Source organism: Moschus berezovskii, chromosome 6, assembly GCF_049115385.1.
Source record: "Moschus berezovskii isolate FMDL1 chromosome 6, NW_MosBer_1.0, whole genome shotgun sequence".
Lineage (NCBI taxonomy): Eukaryota > Metazoa > Chordata > Mammalia > Artiodactyla > Moschidae > Moschus > Moschus berezovskii.
Genome location: NC_142465.1, coordinates 68257612 through 68275973, shown reverse-complemented (window position 1 = coordinate 68275973; position 18362 = coordinate 68257612). Strand labels below are relative to the sequence as shown.

At 38.7% G+C, this 18362-nt stretch overlaps 1 protein-coding gene across 1 annotated transcript in view; it reads left to right on the top strand.

The window, feature by feature from the left end:
* Positions 1-18362, top strand: part of LOC148777644 (ankyrin repeat and sterile alpha motif domain-containing protein 1B-like) — a 573212-nt gene that overhangs the window by 382725 nt on the left and 172125 nt on the right. The gene's annotated exons all lie outside the window — the stretch shown is intronic.

Genomic DNA, 18362 nt, shown 5'->3' with positions numbered 1-18362 from the left:
TCCCGGCAATCTTGATTCCAGCTTGTGCTTCTTCCAGCCCAGCGTTCCTCATGATGTATTCTGCATATAAGTTAAATAAGCAGGGTGACAATGTACAACCTTGATGTACTCCTTTTCCTATTTGGAGCCAGTCTGTAGTTCCATGTCCAGTTCTAACTGTTGCTTCCTGACCTGCATACAGGTTTCTCAAGAGGCAGGTCAGGTGGTCTGGTATTCCCATCTCTTTCAGAATGTTCCACAGTTGATTGTGATCCACACAGTCAAAGGCTTTGGCATAGTCAATGAAGCAGAAATAGATGTTTTTCTGGAACTGTCTTGCTTTCTCCATGATCCAGCGGATGTTGGCAATTTGATCACTGGTGTCTCTGCCTTTTCTAAAATCTGCTTGAACATCTGGAAGTTCACGGTTCACGTACTGCTGAAGCCTGGCTTGGAGAATTTTGAGCATGACTTTACTAGCGTGTGAGATGAGTGCAATTGTGTGGTAGTTTGAGCCTTCTTTGGCATTGCCTTTCTTTGGGATTGGATGAAGACTGACCTTTTCCAGTCCTGTGGCCACTGCTGAGTTTTCCAAATTTGCTGGCATATTGAGTGCAGCACTTTCACAGCATCATCTTTCAGGATTTGAAATAGCTCAACTGGAATTCCATCACCACCACTAGCTTTGTTCGTAGTGATGCTCTCTAGTGCCCACTTGACTTCACATTCCAAGATGTCTGGCTCTAGGTCAGTGATCACACCATCATGATTATCTTGGTTGTGAAGATCTTTTTCGTACAGTTCTTCTGTGTATTCTTGCCACCTCTTCTTAATATCTTCTGCTTCCGTTAGGTCCATACCATTTCTGTCCTTTATCGAGCCCATCTTTGCATGAAATGTTCCCTTGGTATCTTCCCTGGATAGGTAGATTAGCCTATCCAGGGAGCTTAGCCTCCCACTATGTTACTGTGTCTGCAGACCTGTAATTAAGGCCCTCTGCACATCCTATGGGGTCACAGAGTCGAACATGACTGAAGTGACTTAGCAGCAGCAGCAGCAGCAGCAGCACATCCATTATTTCTTTACTTTTTGTTCTTATCTACCACTTATATTAACAATGTATGTTTTTAGAATTTTAAGTCATGTTTATTTAAGACCTTCCAAACCTTTTTGAAATTGGAGTGAAATGACTCAAGGTCACGTAGATTTCCCAAACAGGTTGAAACATGTTTTCTATACTTCTTTAGAGCTATATTGAAACGAGGAGTTTAAAAAAAAATAACCAAAAGCGTATTAATGTGTCTATGATAATTTCTCTTTTGGATTTGCTGGACTCAGGAGAAGAAATGTTAGTCAGTATGAATCATTGTAACCATTATTCCTAGCCTTTTAAGCTACTGAATGGGGATGAAGGAGGATGAGTTCTATTCATAACTCCTTCAGGATTCCTCCCTGAGAGATGTAGGGAAAGCCATTTAACCCATTGTATGCTTTACTTTCCTACCTTGACAATGGCTGTAATAATATCCACTTTTCCCTTACTTTAAGTGACAGTTATAAGAACAGATTAGATGCTGTGTCAATGCTTTGAAGAAACTTCTTAGGAACATGATGTTTCTTAACACTTTCTGTTAGATAACATATTTGTTAATTACAATGCCACTATTAATTTTCTTAGAACATAGAAGTCTGTAGAAATATATTGCAGATAAACTTTATAAGCAAACTCATTAATATATTCCTGAGTATTTTTGTCAGCAGTCAAATGAACTAATTAAGTTTGAATATTAGAAAGGCAATATTTGACTGGTATGGTAAGCAGAATAATGGCCCTCAACAGTGTCCACATTTTAATCCCCAAACCTGTGAAATGTTGTCTTACATTACTAAAGAGACTTTGCAGATATGGTTGAGCTAAGGATTTTCAGATGGGAATATTATCTTGGGTAATCTAAATAGGTCCAATATAATAAAAAATATCGTTATATACTGGAGACAGGAACATCTGAATAGGAGAGAGATTTTAATATGCTGGGCTGCTGACTTCGGAGGTAGAGGAAGTGACCATGAACCAAATATTGCAGTTCATCTCTAGAAACTGAAAAGGCAAGAAAACAGATTCTTCTAGAGCCTCCAAAAGGAATGCAGCCCAATGACAGATTTATAAAGTAACGAATTCGTGTTTTTTTCAGCTAGGAAACTATGGTAATTTGTTACAAGCAGCAATAGAAAAGTAATGCAACAGGACTGTCATTTAATTTAAACACAGAATCTTGATCCATATGAAATAGAAAATTGTCCTTGTTGTCAAGTCTGAGAACCACACCTGGAAGGTGGCAGGGAGTGGGGCTGTGTGTGCCTCAGATTGCTCTAGTGTATCTGTCCATCTCCAGATTAAGTGTAGTCTCAGTTGCGAAACTCTTTCCCAGAAGATCTGTCTGATTACCACTTCTTGGTTAGTTGAAATGTGAGCAATTATGCTCCTCTGAGAACTTCTTAAAACAATCTTTTCATTGTGATTTCTATTTCCCTTAGACCAGAGGATGATTGGCCATGCTTTTGTGTTTCTTTGTCTTGGTCCTCGTGTCTATCTACTCCGAGTGTCTGATGAAGATCTCTCTTCTTTCTCTGAATATCTCCTGGTTCTTAATGTTGAAAATCCTTTAGGGACCTCTTCATATTCTTTCTTTGGATCAGTTCCACTACCAACATTCTCCATGATAAACTAAGCCTATTTAGCACTACTTAAGAAAATCATGCAAGTATATGGATGTATCTTGGGAAAACTTTATGATTTACTACTAAATATGTTTGTGTATGTATATATATGTGTGTCATGATGGGGAAGTTGGGAGTGAGATGGTCATTTTCTTCCTAACCTTAAGGGATATATACATATAGAGGAATTTTCAGATGTAATTAACGTCGCTACTCAATTAATTTTAAGTCAATCAAAGGAGAGCTTTTGTTTTTAACTAGATGAGCCTGATCTAATCAGATGTGCTCTTTAAAGAGAGATGTTTTTTGCTGGCCTAGAAGAAAGCAATGGAGAAGGCAATGGCAAGCCACTCCAGTACTCTTGCCTAGAAAATCCCATGGATGGAGGAGCCTGGTAGGCTGCAGTCCCTGGGGTCGCTAAGGGTCGGACATGACTGAGCGACTTCACTTTAACTTTTCACTTTCACACAATTGGAGAAGGAAATGGCAACCCACTCCAGTGTTCTTGCCTGGAGAATCCCAGGGATGGGGGAACCTGGTGGGCTTCCGTCTATGGGGTCACACAGAGTTGGACACGACTGAAGTGACTTAGCAGCAGGAGCAGCAGCAGCAGGAGAGGGGTAGCCTATAGAAACCGAGAGCCTTAGTCCTACAATATCTGTTCTGTTCTGTTCAGTCACTCAGTCGTGTCCGACTCTTTGCGACCCCATGGACTGTAGCCTACCAGATTTCTCCGTCCATGGGATTCTCCAGGCAAGAATACTGGAGCGGGTTACCATTTCCTTCTCCAGGGGATCTTCCCGACCCAGGGATTGAACCCGGGTCTCCCGCATTGGAGGCAGACGCTTTAACCTCTGAGCCATCAGGGAAGCCCCCCAGGGATCTGAATTCTTCCAGTGATATTGGAAGAGAACTCTAAGCTCTAGATAGGAAGGTTGACCTTCCTATCTACATATGTAGATAACTGTTATCCTATGCCTGTGTGTGTGTCTAGTGTGCTTGTGTATTCTTAGTCACTCAGTCCTTTCTGACTTTTGGGACCCTGTGGGCTGTAGCCCACCAGGCTCCTCTGTCCATGAAATTTTCCAGGCAAGAATACTGGAGTGGGTTATCATTATTTGTTGAGAAGTTGGAGGTAAGATAACTTGTCTCTTTAGGTTTATATGTTCATAGATGAAGAGGAATTGTGCTCCAAGAGCTGAACATAATGGATTACACTCAAGCCTTATCCCCATCTGATTTAGATGATGTTATCTTAGACTTAGTGCTGATGAGATGTTGGACTTTGAGCTGATATGTCTTATTTGTTACAGTGTGCTCAGTTCCTTACATATAATGCCTAGTGAATATCTGTTCCGTTCCGTCGCTCAGTCGTGTCCGACTCTTTGCGACCCCGTGGACTGTAGCCTACCAGGCTTCTCTGTCCATGGGATTCTCCAGGCAAGAATACTGGAGTGGGTTACCGTTTCCTTCTCCAGGGGATCTTCCCGACCCAGGGATCGAACCCGGGTCTCCCTCATTGGAGGCAGACGCTTTAACCTCTGAGCCACCAGGGAAGCCCCAAGTGAATATCAGCTTATGGTTAATGTGTAATTCTTTCTAAACCTTATTATCTTGCATATCAATTTTGGAACAATAGGGAAATTAATTTTTAGATTATTAAAGAAGAAGAATCAGGCTTCCCAGGTGGTTCAGTGGGTAAATAAACTGCCTGCAATGCAGGAGATGCAGGAGACACAGGTTTGATTCCTGGGTTGGGACTATCCCCTGGAGGAGGGCATGGCAATCTTCAACCATGGACAGAGGAGCCTGGCAGGCTACAGTCCATAGGGTTGCAGACAAACTGAGGTGACTGAACAGCCAAGAAGAGTCTGGTTTTTGGATAATGTTTGATGCACCCAAGTAAATGCCATCCTAAGGAAACTTGGTTGGGCACCCAAATATATTTCTCCAGGAGACAGTAACTCTTCTACTTCACTGGGCACCTTGTTTAGAATTTTATAATTTTCTTTACCTGAAATCTCATGATTAATCTAGAAGGTTATTAAGAACCAGGTCTGGGAAAGATAATGTGATTGTGTTAGAAGGGCTCTTGGTAAAAGTAGTATTAGTAAGGGTAATGAATTTTAATTACTTAGTTAACTTGGTTGCATCAGTTCTTAGTTGCAGCACCTGGGATCCTTGATCTTTGTTGTGGCACGCAGATCTTTAGTTGTGGCACGCAGATCTTTAGTTGTGGCATTTGGGATCTAGTTGCCTGACCAGGGGTCGAACCTGGGTCCCTTACACTGAGAGTGTGTAGTCCTAGCCATGGCCCACCAGAGAAGTCCTGAGTATCATTAATTTCAACTTTGAGAAATCTCAAGGCATGGCAAGGAGGGGCACGCAGTAATCTATGAAAGATTCTGGTTTGTTGCGCTAAAACCAGAAATGAGTTAGGAACTAGCAGAAGAAGTAGTCCTTATAAGGATCACTAGTAGCCAGAAAATCTAAATGTGCTATTATCCAGATAAGAATAAATTGTATCTATATGTTTATCCTGGTTATAGATGTAGATTAAATAATTCATATCTAGAACTACAGAATAGAGAAAATATATGTCCATTCTATATATCATGGACAACCACTAACATTAATTTCTTAACTGATTCTCTAGGAATTTTTTCTAGCTATGCATATACATTATTAATTTTATTTTTGACATATTAAAGTTGAGATAGATTTATATTTAGTTTTGGAATGATTTTTTCACTGAGCAATCAATTTGGGGCATTTTTCTGAAGATAGATAGATAAACTGATCAATCTACCCCATTCTCCTTAATAACATTGCACAGATATATTAAAACTTACATATCTGTCTGCTATTGATGCATATAATTTGACCATATTCAATTTTCACTTTGTAAACAGTTCTTCAAGAAGTGTTTTTCTATGTGCATTTTGGCATATTTCTGTGAATTCAGTAATGCCCCATGTAGGTATGAGCTCTAGGGAAACTTTCATTCAACATGCGTAGAAGGATCAATTGTACACGGTAATAGTGGAAGAAAAAACAACAATCACAAAACTGATAAAATAAAAATTTCTGTTTTGGGGGAACCAGATGAATAAATGAGGAAATATCAACATCTAGAAAAGTGTAAAGAATAGTAGATCAATCAACCTCAGTTACTACATCTGGAAAATGAACAAAACTTTCAAACAAAAATTTCAGTCTTCAAACTTTCAGTGACAAGAGCAAGTGACAGAATAAGTACATGTGGTACCATTTTTGTAGTTTTAAAAGCATGTACATCAGTACAGTGCCTTATTATTGTGGACAAATAGTAAAAATGTAAAAAGATGGGTGGAAAAGATATTTACCAACTTTAATTTAAAGGTTAACTTTAGGAAAGGAGGGAGAAAAATGGGATCCAGATAATGTTCTAAAGAAAGTGAAGTCGCTCAGTTGTGTCTGACTCTGTGACCCCATGGAGCCTACCAGGCTCCTCTGACCATGGGATTTTCCAGGTAAGAATACTGGAGTGGGTTGCCATTTCCTTCTCCCGGAGATCTTCCCAACCCAGGGATTGAACCCGGGTCTCCTGCATTGTAGGCAGACACTTTACTGTCTAAGCCACCAGGGAAGTACAATGTTCTAAGGGAACTGCAACTGAATATGACGTTTTATTTTCTAAGAAAATCTTGGAAGTCTGCGTTTGACTTTGAAGAATGTGTGACTTTGTGAAAAAAGAAAGTGTATCTACGGAAGTAATGTTATAACAAAGATGTTCAGAGCAGTAGACAGTGCTATACTGTGCTAGGAGATTACAGGAAATTAATATCACAAAAAAAAAGGAAAATAAACAAGCAGAACGCACTGTACCTTCACAGTCAATTACAGATCAGTCTCTCTTCAAAAAACATTGTTAACTTGAAATTGTCTTCTAACCTGTAAGAGCAATCAAATTAGTACCCCAGATATGCCTCAGTTTTGAATTTTTTCTTAATACTTTTATAAAAATGTTTCCTTTAAATGTTCTTGTGATCTATATTAGTCCCTTCTTTTCTGAACTACTGAAAAATCTGACTGAGCCTTCCATCGTATGTCTTTTCTTCTACAGTTACTTTATGAAACTTTTAATTCCAGTTTAAATTTAAAGTCCTTTAGGGGTAGAGATTTTATCATAACTCTTTTATGATACTACCTATCAGGTTTAAATACTTCTATATGGTTTCCCCCTGAACCTAAGCAGCAGTGCTTATCTTCACCACCCACTGTGATTATTTTTTTTAAGTGGTGGTAGGTCTGTCTCGGAGAAGGCAATGGCAAGCCACTCCGGTACTCTTGCCTAGAAAATCCCATGGATGGAGGAGCCTGGTAGGCTGCAGTCCGTGGGGTCGCTAAGGGTCGGACACGACTGAGCAACTTCACTTTCACTTTTCACTTTCACACATTGGAGAAGGAAATGGCAACCCACTCCAGTGTTCTTGCCTGGAGAATCCCAGGGACCGGGGAGCCTGGTGGGCTTCCGTCTATGGGGTCACACAGAGTCGGACACGACTGAAGTGACTTAGCAGCAGCAGGTCCGTCTAGTCAAGGCTATGGTTTTTCCCGTGGTCATGTATGGATGTGAGAGTTGGACTGTGAAGAAAGCTGATCGCCGAAGAATTGATGCTTTTGAACTGTGGTGCTGGAGAAGACTCTTGAGAGTTCCTTGGACTGCAAGGAGATCCAACAAGTCCATTCTAAAGGAGATCAATCCTGGGTGTTCATTTGAGGGACTGATGCTAAAGCTGAAACTGCAATACTTTGGCCACCTCATGCGACGAGTTGACTCGCTGGAAAAGACTCTGATGCTGGGAAAGACTAGGGGCGGGAGGAGAAGGACATGACAGAGTGAGATGGCTGGATGGCATCACCGACTCTATGGACATGAGTTTGGGTGAACTGCGGGAGTTGGTGATGGACAGGGAGGCCTGGCGTGCTGTGATTCATGGGATCGCGAAGAGTCGGACACGACTGAGCTACTGAACTGAACTGAACTGAACTGAGGTTCCTCCAAAATAGAAAGATCTCAGTATCATAGAAAGATTTCAGACTTTTGTTTATCAACTACATTATGTGGACAGGCTACCTGTCTTGCTGAACCTCAGTTCCCTTTTCTGAAAGTAAGGGTAGTAATAAAACCTACCCCATTGGATTGTGTAAAGCTTAAATGAGAAAATAGTTGTAAATCATGAAGTTAATATACTGCCTGTAACACAGAACACTTTCAAAATATGCTAATTTTTCTTTCCTTTCCCTATCCTGAAACAGAAATAATAACATCAATTTTATGTAATTGTTTTACTAAATTATTTTTATATAAATATTTTAATTTATGTGTGCTAGGTGGTTAAAACAGCAGTTGTCTGCTTAACAGCGGTCTGAAGTCTGACCTGCACACCAAATCTGCCACAGCTTAGTTTTTCTAAATAAAATTTTATTGGAACCCAGCAACATCTATTCAGTTACATAGTCTCTGCTTCTCTGCTATATTAGCAGAGTTGAGTAATCACATCAGAGACCATATACAAAGTCTAAAATATACCATCTGACCCTTGATCTGATGTACCTGATCTATAAATAAATTCAAAAGGCATGGGGAAAAATATTGGTTGATTATATTATTAGATAATGGGTGATTCCAGTCTTCCAAATCCTCTCAACTAAGATCCCTAATGAAGATTTCAAATATTTGGATGCTGCATTGAATAATATCAACCTCAGTTCAGTTCAGTTCAGTCACTCAGTCGTGTCCAACTCTTTGCAACCCCATGGACCACAGCACACCAGGCCTCCTTGTCCATCACCAATTCCTAGAGTTTACCCAAACTCATGTCCATCAAGTTGGTGATGCCATCCAACCATCTCATCCTCTGTTGTTCCCTTCTCCTTCTACCCTTAATCTTTCCCAGCATCAGGGTCTTTTCCAATGAGTCAGTTCTTCACATCAGGTGGCCAAAGTATTGGAGTTTCAGCTTCAACAGCTTCAGTCCTTCCAATGAACACTCAAACTGATCTCCTTTAGGATGGACTGGTTGGACCTCCTTGCAGTCCAAGGGATTCTCAAGAGTCTTCTCCAACACCACAGTTCAAAAGCATCAATTCTTCGGTGCTCAGCTTTCTTTATAGTCCAACTCTCACATCCATACATGACTACTGGAAAAACCATAGCCTTCACTAGATGGACCTTTGTTGGCAAAGTAATGTCTCTGCTTTTTAATATGCTATCTAGGTTGGTCATAACGTTCCTTCCAAGGAGTATCTTTTAATTTCATGGCTGTAGTCACCATCTGCAGTGATTTTGGAGCCCCCCAAAATAAAGTCAGCCACTATTTCCACTGTTTCCCCATCTATTTGACATGAAGTGATGGGACCAGATGCCATGATCTTAGTTTTCTGAATGTTGAGCTTTAATATCAACGTAAAGGATAACAAATCTTAAGCTGATTGAGTGATGAAGGTCATCCTAATCTCCCTTTAAAAAACTTAAAAATTCTAGAAATGCTTCCTAAGGTTCTGTTGCATAGTTTAATTGCTTTTATGTTTGTTTTAGCTTGTAAAACTTTATAACATAGTAGAAATTGATTTTATGTGATGTTTTATTTTACTTTGGGGCTCCAACCACTATAACAAGTAGATGTAAGTCTGCTTTATTGTATGAAGAGTCCAGTTTTTATGTTTCTAAATGTTGATAAATGTTTACAGCTTTTGAGAGTTTGATTTTGTGATATGCTTTTATTCATAGATGTGATTTTTTGGTACTCAATCATTGTTATATAATGAAATTCTGAGATATAGCTTTAGGGAAATACAGTATCTTATATGTTGCTGCTAAGTCACTTCAGTCGTGTCCGACTCTGTGCGACCCCATAGACGGAAGCCCACCAGGCTCCCCCGTCCCTGGGATTCTTCAGGCATGAACACTGGAGTGGGTTGCCATTTCCTTCTCCAATGTGTGAAAGTGAAAAGTGAAAGTGAAGTCGCTCAGTCGTGTCCGACCCTTAGCGACCCCACGGACTGCAGCCTACCAGGCTCCTCCATCCATGGGATTTTCTAGGCAAGAGTACCGGAGTGGCTTACCATTGCCTTCTCCGATCTTATATGTTAGAGCATTTGAAATGCATGTGGCAAGAACTAGTGAGTGGTTAAACTGCAGGGTTCATGTTCATTCAATCCATCATGTATTTGTTGTTTCATGTATATTTAGTGAGAGCTTTATTATGTGCCAGACACTATGATAGACATTGAGGAAGCAGTAATGAAAAAAAAAATCAGTTCCTTCCTCTTTTGCAGTTTGTAATATCTTGTGAAGACAGATATTTCACAGATAATTACTTCATTAAAGCAACAATAAATGCAAGGCATTGTGAGAGTATATGGTAGGTGACCTGATCTAGTCATTCCTAAGACAATGATGAAAAACTGAGTCCTATAAAAACTGAGCCCTGAAGGAGCACTAGTAGTTATTCAGACAAAAATAAGAGAATGAGTATTCTCGGTGCAAAAGTCCACAGATAAAAAGAACAAGTTTGGCATTTGCCAGGCATTATTAATATATGGTTGGAACACAGTGTTCCAGGTGGGGAGGGCTGAGTGCTTAAATCAAGAGAGTTAAGTAGTAGCCATATTATGAATAACCTTGCAAACTACATTAAGAAGCAGGACATATTCAGATTTTCATTTTAGTAAGACTGCATGGAAAAATGGTTAAGAGATAGAACTTACTGGATAGAGTAAGACTCATTAGGAAATTGTTGTCATGCAGCTCAGAGAGTTTCATGATGCAAAAAAATGTTACTGGCTATTGTGATGGAGAGGAATATCTGCCCTTCCACTTTACTTCTCCATCACTTCAAGATGTACCTCAGATGTCATCACTTTTTTGAAGTTTTTTCTTCCTGTCCCAGATATTACTACCTGTGAGATGAGTGCCTACAGCATCCAAACATCCAACTACCTATCCCTCTAACTTGTAGTAAGCATATTCTAAGAATAGGGCCTTGTGCTTTGAATGGGGATACATCAGAAGCACAGTTTCCTGTATGAAGGAGTTTACTTTTTAGTGAGGATCATAGTTCACTGTGAAAAGTGCTTTGAAGGAGGCAGAGGGTACCAAAGAACTACAGATATAAATTAGTCTCATTATGGAGAAGGGACTTGTAGCTTTTAGGAAAGATTTTTTGGATGATATGACATTGATGAGCATAAAACTGCATTTGAAGAACTGCAAACTATTTTTATATAGCTGAAATGAATGTTGATAGAGGTGGGGTAGAAATGGTGAGAATGAAATGAAAGAAGTAACCCCCAAATCATGTGTTTTAAGTGTTTTTTTTTATACCACTGAGGATGGTATCAATAATTACTAGCTTCCATATCTATTGTCAGATACCCCCATGGGGCTAGGATGCTTAGATTAGGTTAATTTGGTGTTTGAGTGGAGCCTGAAATAGAATGCCACTTTTTTTTGTTGTCATTAAAAAATAATCCTTAGGATAGAGGGGACATTATGAATAAAATCAAATCAAGTAACTCAGCAGAGTAGGATAATCAGGGACAAATAGCAAGACTAAAGGGGACTGCAGAGTAAAGAAAATTTCTTGAATCTTGAGAGCTTTTAAAGGCTTCTCCAAGAAGCTTTATTCTTGATATTTGTTTTTTTCGTTTGGGCTCCTGTACACATGGGGTTAGTAGTTGGGAGTAGAGAATGTATCTCAATGGTGAAGGTTCTTAGAACTGAGAGTGCAAATTAGTAATGATATTGCTTGTTATCTGATAGACAGAGTGCCTGAATAACTATAGACAAAGGTTCCTAACATTGTACAGGAGGCGGTGATCAAAACCATCCCTAAGAAAAAGAAAGGCAAAATGGTTGTCTGAGGAGGCCTTACAAATAGAGAAAAGAAGAGAAGTGAAAGGAAAAGGAGAAAAGGAAAGATATAGTCATCTGAATGCCGAGTTCCAAAAACTAGCAAGGAGAGATAAGAAAGCCTTCCTCAGTGATTAGTGCAAAGAAATAGAGGAAAACAATAGAGTGGGGGAAAACACTAGAGATCTTTTCAAGAAAATTAGAGATACCAGTGGAACATTTCATGCAAAGATGGGCACAATAAAGGACAGAAATGGCAGGAACCTAACAGAAGCAGAAGATATTAAGAAGAGGTGGCAAGAATACACAGAAGAACTATACAAAAAAGATCTTCATGACTCAGAGAATCATGATGATGTGATCACACCTAGAGCCAGACATCCTGGAGTGAAAAGTCAAGTGGCCCTTAGGAAACATCACTATGAGCAAAGCTAATGGAGGGGATGGAATTCCAGTTGAGCTATTTCAAACCCTAAAACATGATGCTGTGAAAGTGCTGTACTCAATATGCCAACAAATTTGGAAAGCTCAGCAGTGGCCACAGGACTAGAGAAGGTTAGTTTTCATTCCAGTCCCAAAGAAATGCAGTGCCAAAGAATGTTCAAACTACTGCACAGTTACGCTCATTTTACAAGCTAGCAAAGTAATGCGCAAAATTCTCCAAAGCTAAACTTCAACAGTATGTGAACCAAGAACTTCCAGATATTCAACCTGGATTTCAGAAAGGCAGAGGAACAAGAGATCTAATTGTCACCATCTGTGGGATCATGGAAAAAGCAAGAGAATTCCAGAAAAACATCTGCTTCATTGACTATGCTAAAGCCTTTGACTGTGTGGATCACAATAAACTGTGGAAAATTCTGAAAGAGATGGGAATACCAGACCACCTTACCTGCCTCCAGAGAAACCTGTTAGCAGGTCAAGAAGCAACAGTTAAAATCAGATATGGGACAATGGACTGGTTCCAAATTGGAGAAGGAATACATCAGGCTATATATTGTCACCCTACTTATTTAACTTACATGCACAGTACATCATACAAAATTCCAGGATGGATGAAGAACAAGCTGGAATCAAGATTTCTGGGAAAAATATCTATAACCTTAGATATGCAGATGACACCAACCTTATGGCAGAAAGCGAAGAGGAACTAAAGAGCCTCTTGATGAAAGTGAAAGAACAGAGTGAAAAAGTTGGCTTAAAACTCAACATTCAGAAAACAAAGATTATGGCATCTGGTCCCATCATTCCATGGCAAATAGATGGGGAAACAATGGAGACAGAGACAGACTTTATTTTGGGGGGCTCCAAAATCAAGGCAGATGGTGACTGCAGCCATGAAATTAAAAGACGCTTGCTCCTTGGAAGGAAAGTTCTGACCAACCTAGACAGCATATTAAAAAGCAGAGACATTACTTTGCCAACCAAGGTCCGTCTAGTCAAGGCTATGGTTTTTCCCGTGGTCATGTATGGATGTGAGAGTTGGACTGTAAAGAAGGCTGAGCATCAAAATTGATACTTTTGAACTGAAGTGTTGGAGAAGACTCTTGAGAATCCTTTGGACTGCAAGGAGATCCAGCCCATCAATCCTAAAGGAAGTCAGCTCTGAATATTCATTCATTGGAAGAACTGATGATGAAGCTGAAGCTCCAGTCTTTGGTCACCTGATATGAAGAGCCAACTCATTAGAAAAGACCCTGATGCTGAGAGGGATTGAAGGTAGTAGGAGAAGGGGTTGACAGAGGACAAGATATTTGGATGGCATTACCAACTCTGGAGAAGGAAATGGCAACCCACTCCAGTACTCTTGCCTAGAAAATTCCATGGATGGAGGAGCCTGGTGGGTTACAGTCCATGCGGTCGCAAAGAGTCGGACACAACTGAGCGACTTCACTTTCACTTTCACCAACTCAATGGATATGAGTTTGATCAAGCTCCGGGAGATGGTGAAGAACAGGAAAGCCTGGCGTGTTGTAGTCAGTGGGGTTCCAAAGAGTCAAAAGCCACTAAACAGCAACAACAACGCTTCTTAAAAACACAGATTTGTACCCAACTCATAAATTTTGACTAAGTAAATCCAGGGAGAAGATAGGAGTATGAATTTTGAGCTAGCACTGTTGGTGATTTCATGTAAGTGCTGGTTATCCTTCCACTGCTTTATGTAACCAGCGTGTCTATGACTCCTATCATTTTATGGAGACATTGATAGAAGTGTTACACAGGAAGTTCAGTGAACAGGGCACCATGGGAACTCCTGGAGATCTAATTAATTGCATGTTCTTCATGCCAAGTATTTTTTAAATCTAATTGCTATTACTAAGCTCAATTTCTTCATCTTGTACATAAAATTCTTTGTCAGACACTTTGATTTTGCAACACTTTGTTTTGTTAGTCCCTAGAGTTGTCAGACAAGCACTTGTTGAATAACAAAAATAAAGGAAGATAGGAATGAAAGAAAGAGGGAAGGGAGAGAGAAGGAGGTAGGAAGGGAGGGAGGAAGAAGGAAGTAACTTAGCATATCTTAATTTAGCAAATTCCATTTTTATGAATACCTGTTTATTCACTAAGACCTTAAAATCATCTGCTTAACTCAAAGAATTTTGGAAGGGACTGGTATCAAACTTCCTACTCTTTTGCCTCAATTTCTGTCTTAAAAATTGGAATAAAGATTTGCCCATTCTCAGGGTTCCCTGGGGGCTCAGATGGTAAAGAATTCTCCTGCAGTGTGAGAGACCTGGGTTCTGTCACTGGGTTGGGAAGACCCCTGGAGAGGGCACAGCAACCCACTCCAGGATTCTTGCCTGGAGAATCCCCATGGACAGAGGAGCCTGGTGGGCTACAGTCCATGGGGTCACAAAGAGTTGGACATGACTGAGCTACAAAGCATAGTCTTCTGAAATCCGTTGTTCTCACTGTGATTTCTGAAGAATTACAGAAGACATTAACAACAATCGGCATGTTTAAGTTCTTGTAGTTAGTCCTGAGGTATAGTATACATGGGCAGAAGACTTGGATTTCATTCATCTGGATGACATTCTCTAACTATTGTGTGACCTATCTTGAGTTTCAATTCTTCTTTATATTAAATGATATTCTTTTTTCAGTTTGAAGATAATTATTTTTTTGGAACAAGTGGAAGCAAAATTGGATGTGTTGATTCTTTCTGCTGGCTGTCATTTGTTAAAATAAAATTATTTTGTCTAAGAAGTTAGACAAGTTAGAGGGCACAGCAACCCACTCCAGTATTCTTGCCTGGAGAATCCCCATGGACAGGGGAGCCTGGCAGACTACAGTCCATGGGGTAGCCTTTCCTGTCCTTATAACTATGAATATAACAAGAATAACAATGGTATAGGCTTTTTGTCACCCATAATATTATATATTAGTTATATAAATGATATATAAAGGTTTCAGAATCTTGAAGAAAATGGTCTAGTTTGTAAGAACACAACCCTGAATTATGTGTTCAGAATAATTTTTTTTATAAAACAACCTTTAATTAACTCTATTTCACATCCTAATAGTAATTCTGCAGTAAGTATTTGTTAACATAATGACTGTTGCACTAAAGTTGCTGAAAATTTACATGTGGTTTTTCTTGAAAGATTCATGTTCAACTATGGGATGGTATCTTTTTCTTTGAATGATTTTTCTATATAAATTTCCTTCTAATATGTCCAGTAAATCTGGATTTTATATTCTTTATTATTTTTTAGAATTTTATAGATTATATTGCTCAGGTTGGATATAGGCATCTTGTAACTTTTTGTGTGAATTGAAAACTAAGTTACTGATAGGGTTGCATGCACTTCCCAGGTCTAAGCCACACAGGTTCAGCTGGTTCACTGGGATGAACCAGAGGAATGGGATGGGGAGGGATGTGGGAGGGGAGTTCAAGATGGGGAACACATGTACACCCGGGGCAGATTCATGTCAATGTATGGCAAAACCAGTACAATATTGTAAAGTAATTAGCCTCCAATTAAAATAAATTAAAAAAAAAAGAAAACTAGGTTATTGATAGGGTGAAAAGAGAGAAAGAAATAGTTGGGGTTAGAGGGCGTTTTAAGCAAGGATTGAAGGATTCTAGTTGCTAGATGAGATATAATTGTGAACAGTGTCTGGTTAAAAGACAAGTAAATTGCTGCCTGTTAATGACTTCTCCTCCGTTTCCCCACTATTGTATTTCTCCCTTGTATGTTCTCTGGCAGTTCTCCAGTGTTATACTCTCACAGTTGGAATGATTTATTTAGTATTTAAAGTCCTAGCTAGAACAATTTTTTCCCCTATACTTATGTACTTAGCATGTAATAGGAACTCAGTATTTGTAGAATGAATGCTTTTTTCAGTTTCTAGTAATCATATCTCTAGTATGTATGGGAGCTAATAATTGTTGAATGTCTGACCAAGGAAATACATATATTTAATAAGGACAAAGGCAAAGAGCACTGTTTTTCCCAGAATATTACTTTCTGTATTGTTTTTAATTTTCACATATCTACTACCCACTCTTGTTCTGACTCCAATATTTCTTCATTGGAGAGCACTGATGAATAAATTGCCTTACTAATACTGACCCTCCAAGAAGATTTACATTCTTAAAGAAGTTAATGTCTGAAAGACTATATCAATAATGATAAGATTTCATATTGATACACTTGTCAGAGATGGGAATGATATTTTGTGGAATGGAGAATGAGTTCCTTTTGCTTCTAAAAAACGCATTCATATTCCTGTCCACCCCCTCTCTTTTTTCCATAGATGTTTTTTGAGCACCTAATTGCTAAATTATTGGAATTAGCAAAATGGTGGAAAGTGATGTAAGGGAAAGGGTCATTTGGTGGAGAATCTTCCAAGACCAGCAGAGGAATTTGGATCTGACATTTCATGCCAAGGAAATATTGCTTTCTTCAGCTAGAGAGTGACAGCAAAATTTCTAGATGTTATTTAGTTAAAGTCAGTGGAACAAACTTTAATGGTATGCTTTTGTATATTTCATGCTTATCTTTAAGAAGACTAAACACAAATTATAAAATGCTAGACCAATTGTTTTAGCTAAGCAACAGAAATTCAATATTGTTCTGCACTGGGCAGCACAGTCTGATATTTTTATTTGATTATATAATTCAAATCTTGTTGTTACAGGTTTATATAATTCACTTAACTATAATTTTAAGAGTTATTTGCAGCATAAGAAAACATCAGAGAAAGGCATAAAAGCAGAGCTCAAAAACAAAACCAACTCGTGTACAAACATTTTTTGCAATCCCTTATTTGTTTTACATGAAGTAAAACTGTAGTAAATACAGCATAACCTCTTTACCTTCTACCTTTAAAGACTACTTCTCTGGAATGTATTAATAATTCTGAGATATATGTTAAGTGAAAAAGAAAAAAGTACTTGATATTTTGGAATATTTGAACAGTCTATTTCCAACAGATTTTTTTTAATGTACATAGAACTTGGGGATAATTCAGTACTCAGTAACACTTAGTTCAATTCACTAAACATTTAAGACTGAAATGTTAGTATGATGAACATGAAAGGCTCTTTGCCACTCAGTAGAGTACTCATATTCTGTCTCCTAGGGATCCTCTTTCAGAGTCACCCACTACCTCATATAAAGCCTTTGAACAGGCTAGAAAAGAGCATCCCACCTTGGATAGATTCAGCCTCCAGACAGAACTGTTGCTTGGTTATAGTGTTCAGGCTAGAATTTCAGCCTCCAATTGCCTCCTGGACCTGGCATTTCACAATCATACACAGCACCTCTGGGTGTTCACTTTAGTTCCCATGTTCTTCCTGGGTTTTTGATGCTGTTGTTGTTCATTTATAAAATCGTGGTCATTTCTCTGGGCAGAAAAACTTCTTAAGATTAGAGCTTTTATTTTATATCAAAAGAAAATAAAAAACAGAATGAATGACTGAACAGTAACATACATTTTTTTCATGTGTTAACTCATATAATCCTCAAAAGAGTCCTTTGATGTAGGTTTTATTATATTAAATCGCTAAGATTTAGAAAATAATGTTTAGTGGTTGGGTGATTTGCTTAAAGTTAAAAAGCTAAATGGGAAAATAACAAACTTAGATGCAAGAATAGACACCTTAGGTTTAGTTCTGACATCAAACAACAAGCAACCTTTAATAGCCCACTTATTCCTTTGCCCTGAAACAGTAAGTCATCTGAACAACCAAAACTCATCCAACCCCATAAGTTGCCCACCAAGGAACACAGAGAGAGAAAGGCTTGAAGTGGTTATTTGAATAATTCAAGGGAGTATCTTCTGTTTTTTGCTTCCCTTTGGGGTTCTTATGTCCTAAAGGGAAAAATTCAAGAAGTAAAATAAAAGTTCTGGGCTTGCTTTATCCCTTTTGAAATAAAGGAATCAATAAATGTTGGTTGAATTTTGAATGTAATTGGCTATACTCAGAAGTTAGGTATGTGCTATAACACTTTAACCTGGGAGATAGAAAAGAAAAGCAAGAAGTCCTCTTGGTTTTTCAGATATAGAAAGAGGGCTAGCCGATGGGTGCCTTAAAGGAACCTATTTTTGTACTTTCAAAAAGAAAGGATCAAGTAATTCAAACGTCTTATGCAATTAACAGTATTTTAGGAGTATATCAATAGTTTATGAATTACAGTAATCTTCTTTCTCACTTCCAGTAAATTTACCCAATGATAAATGGAGCCACATAACCAAAGAGACAGATAATTTACCTGTGGCTCAGGGGATAGCTACAAGAATAGTCAAATAACTGGAA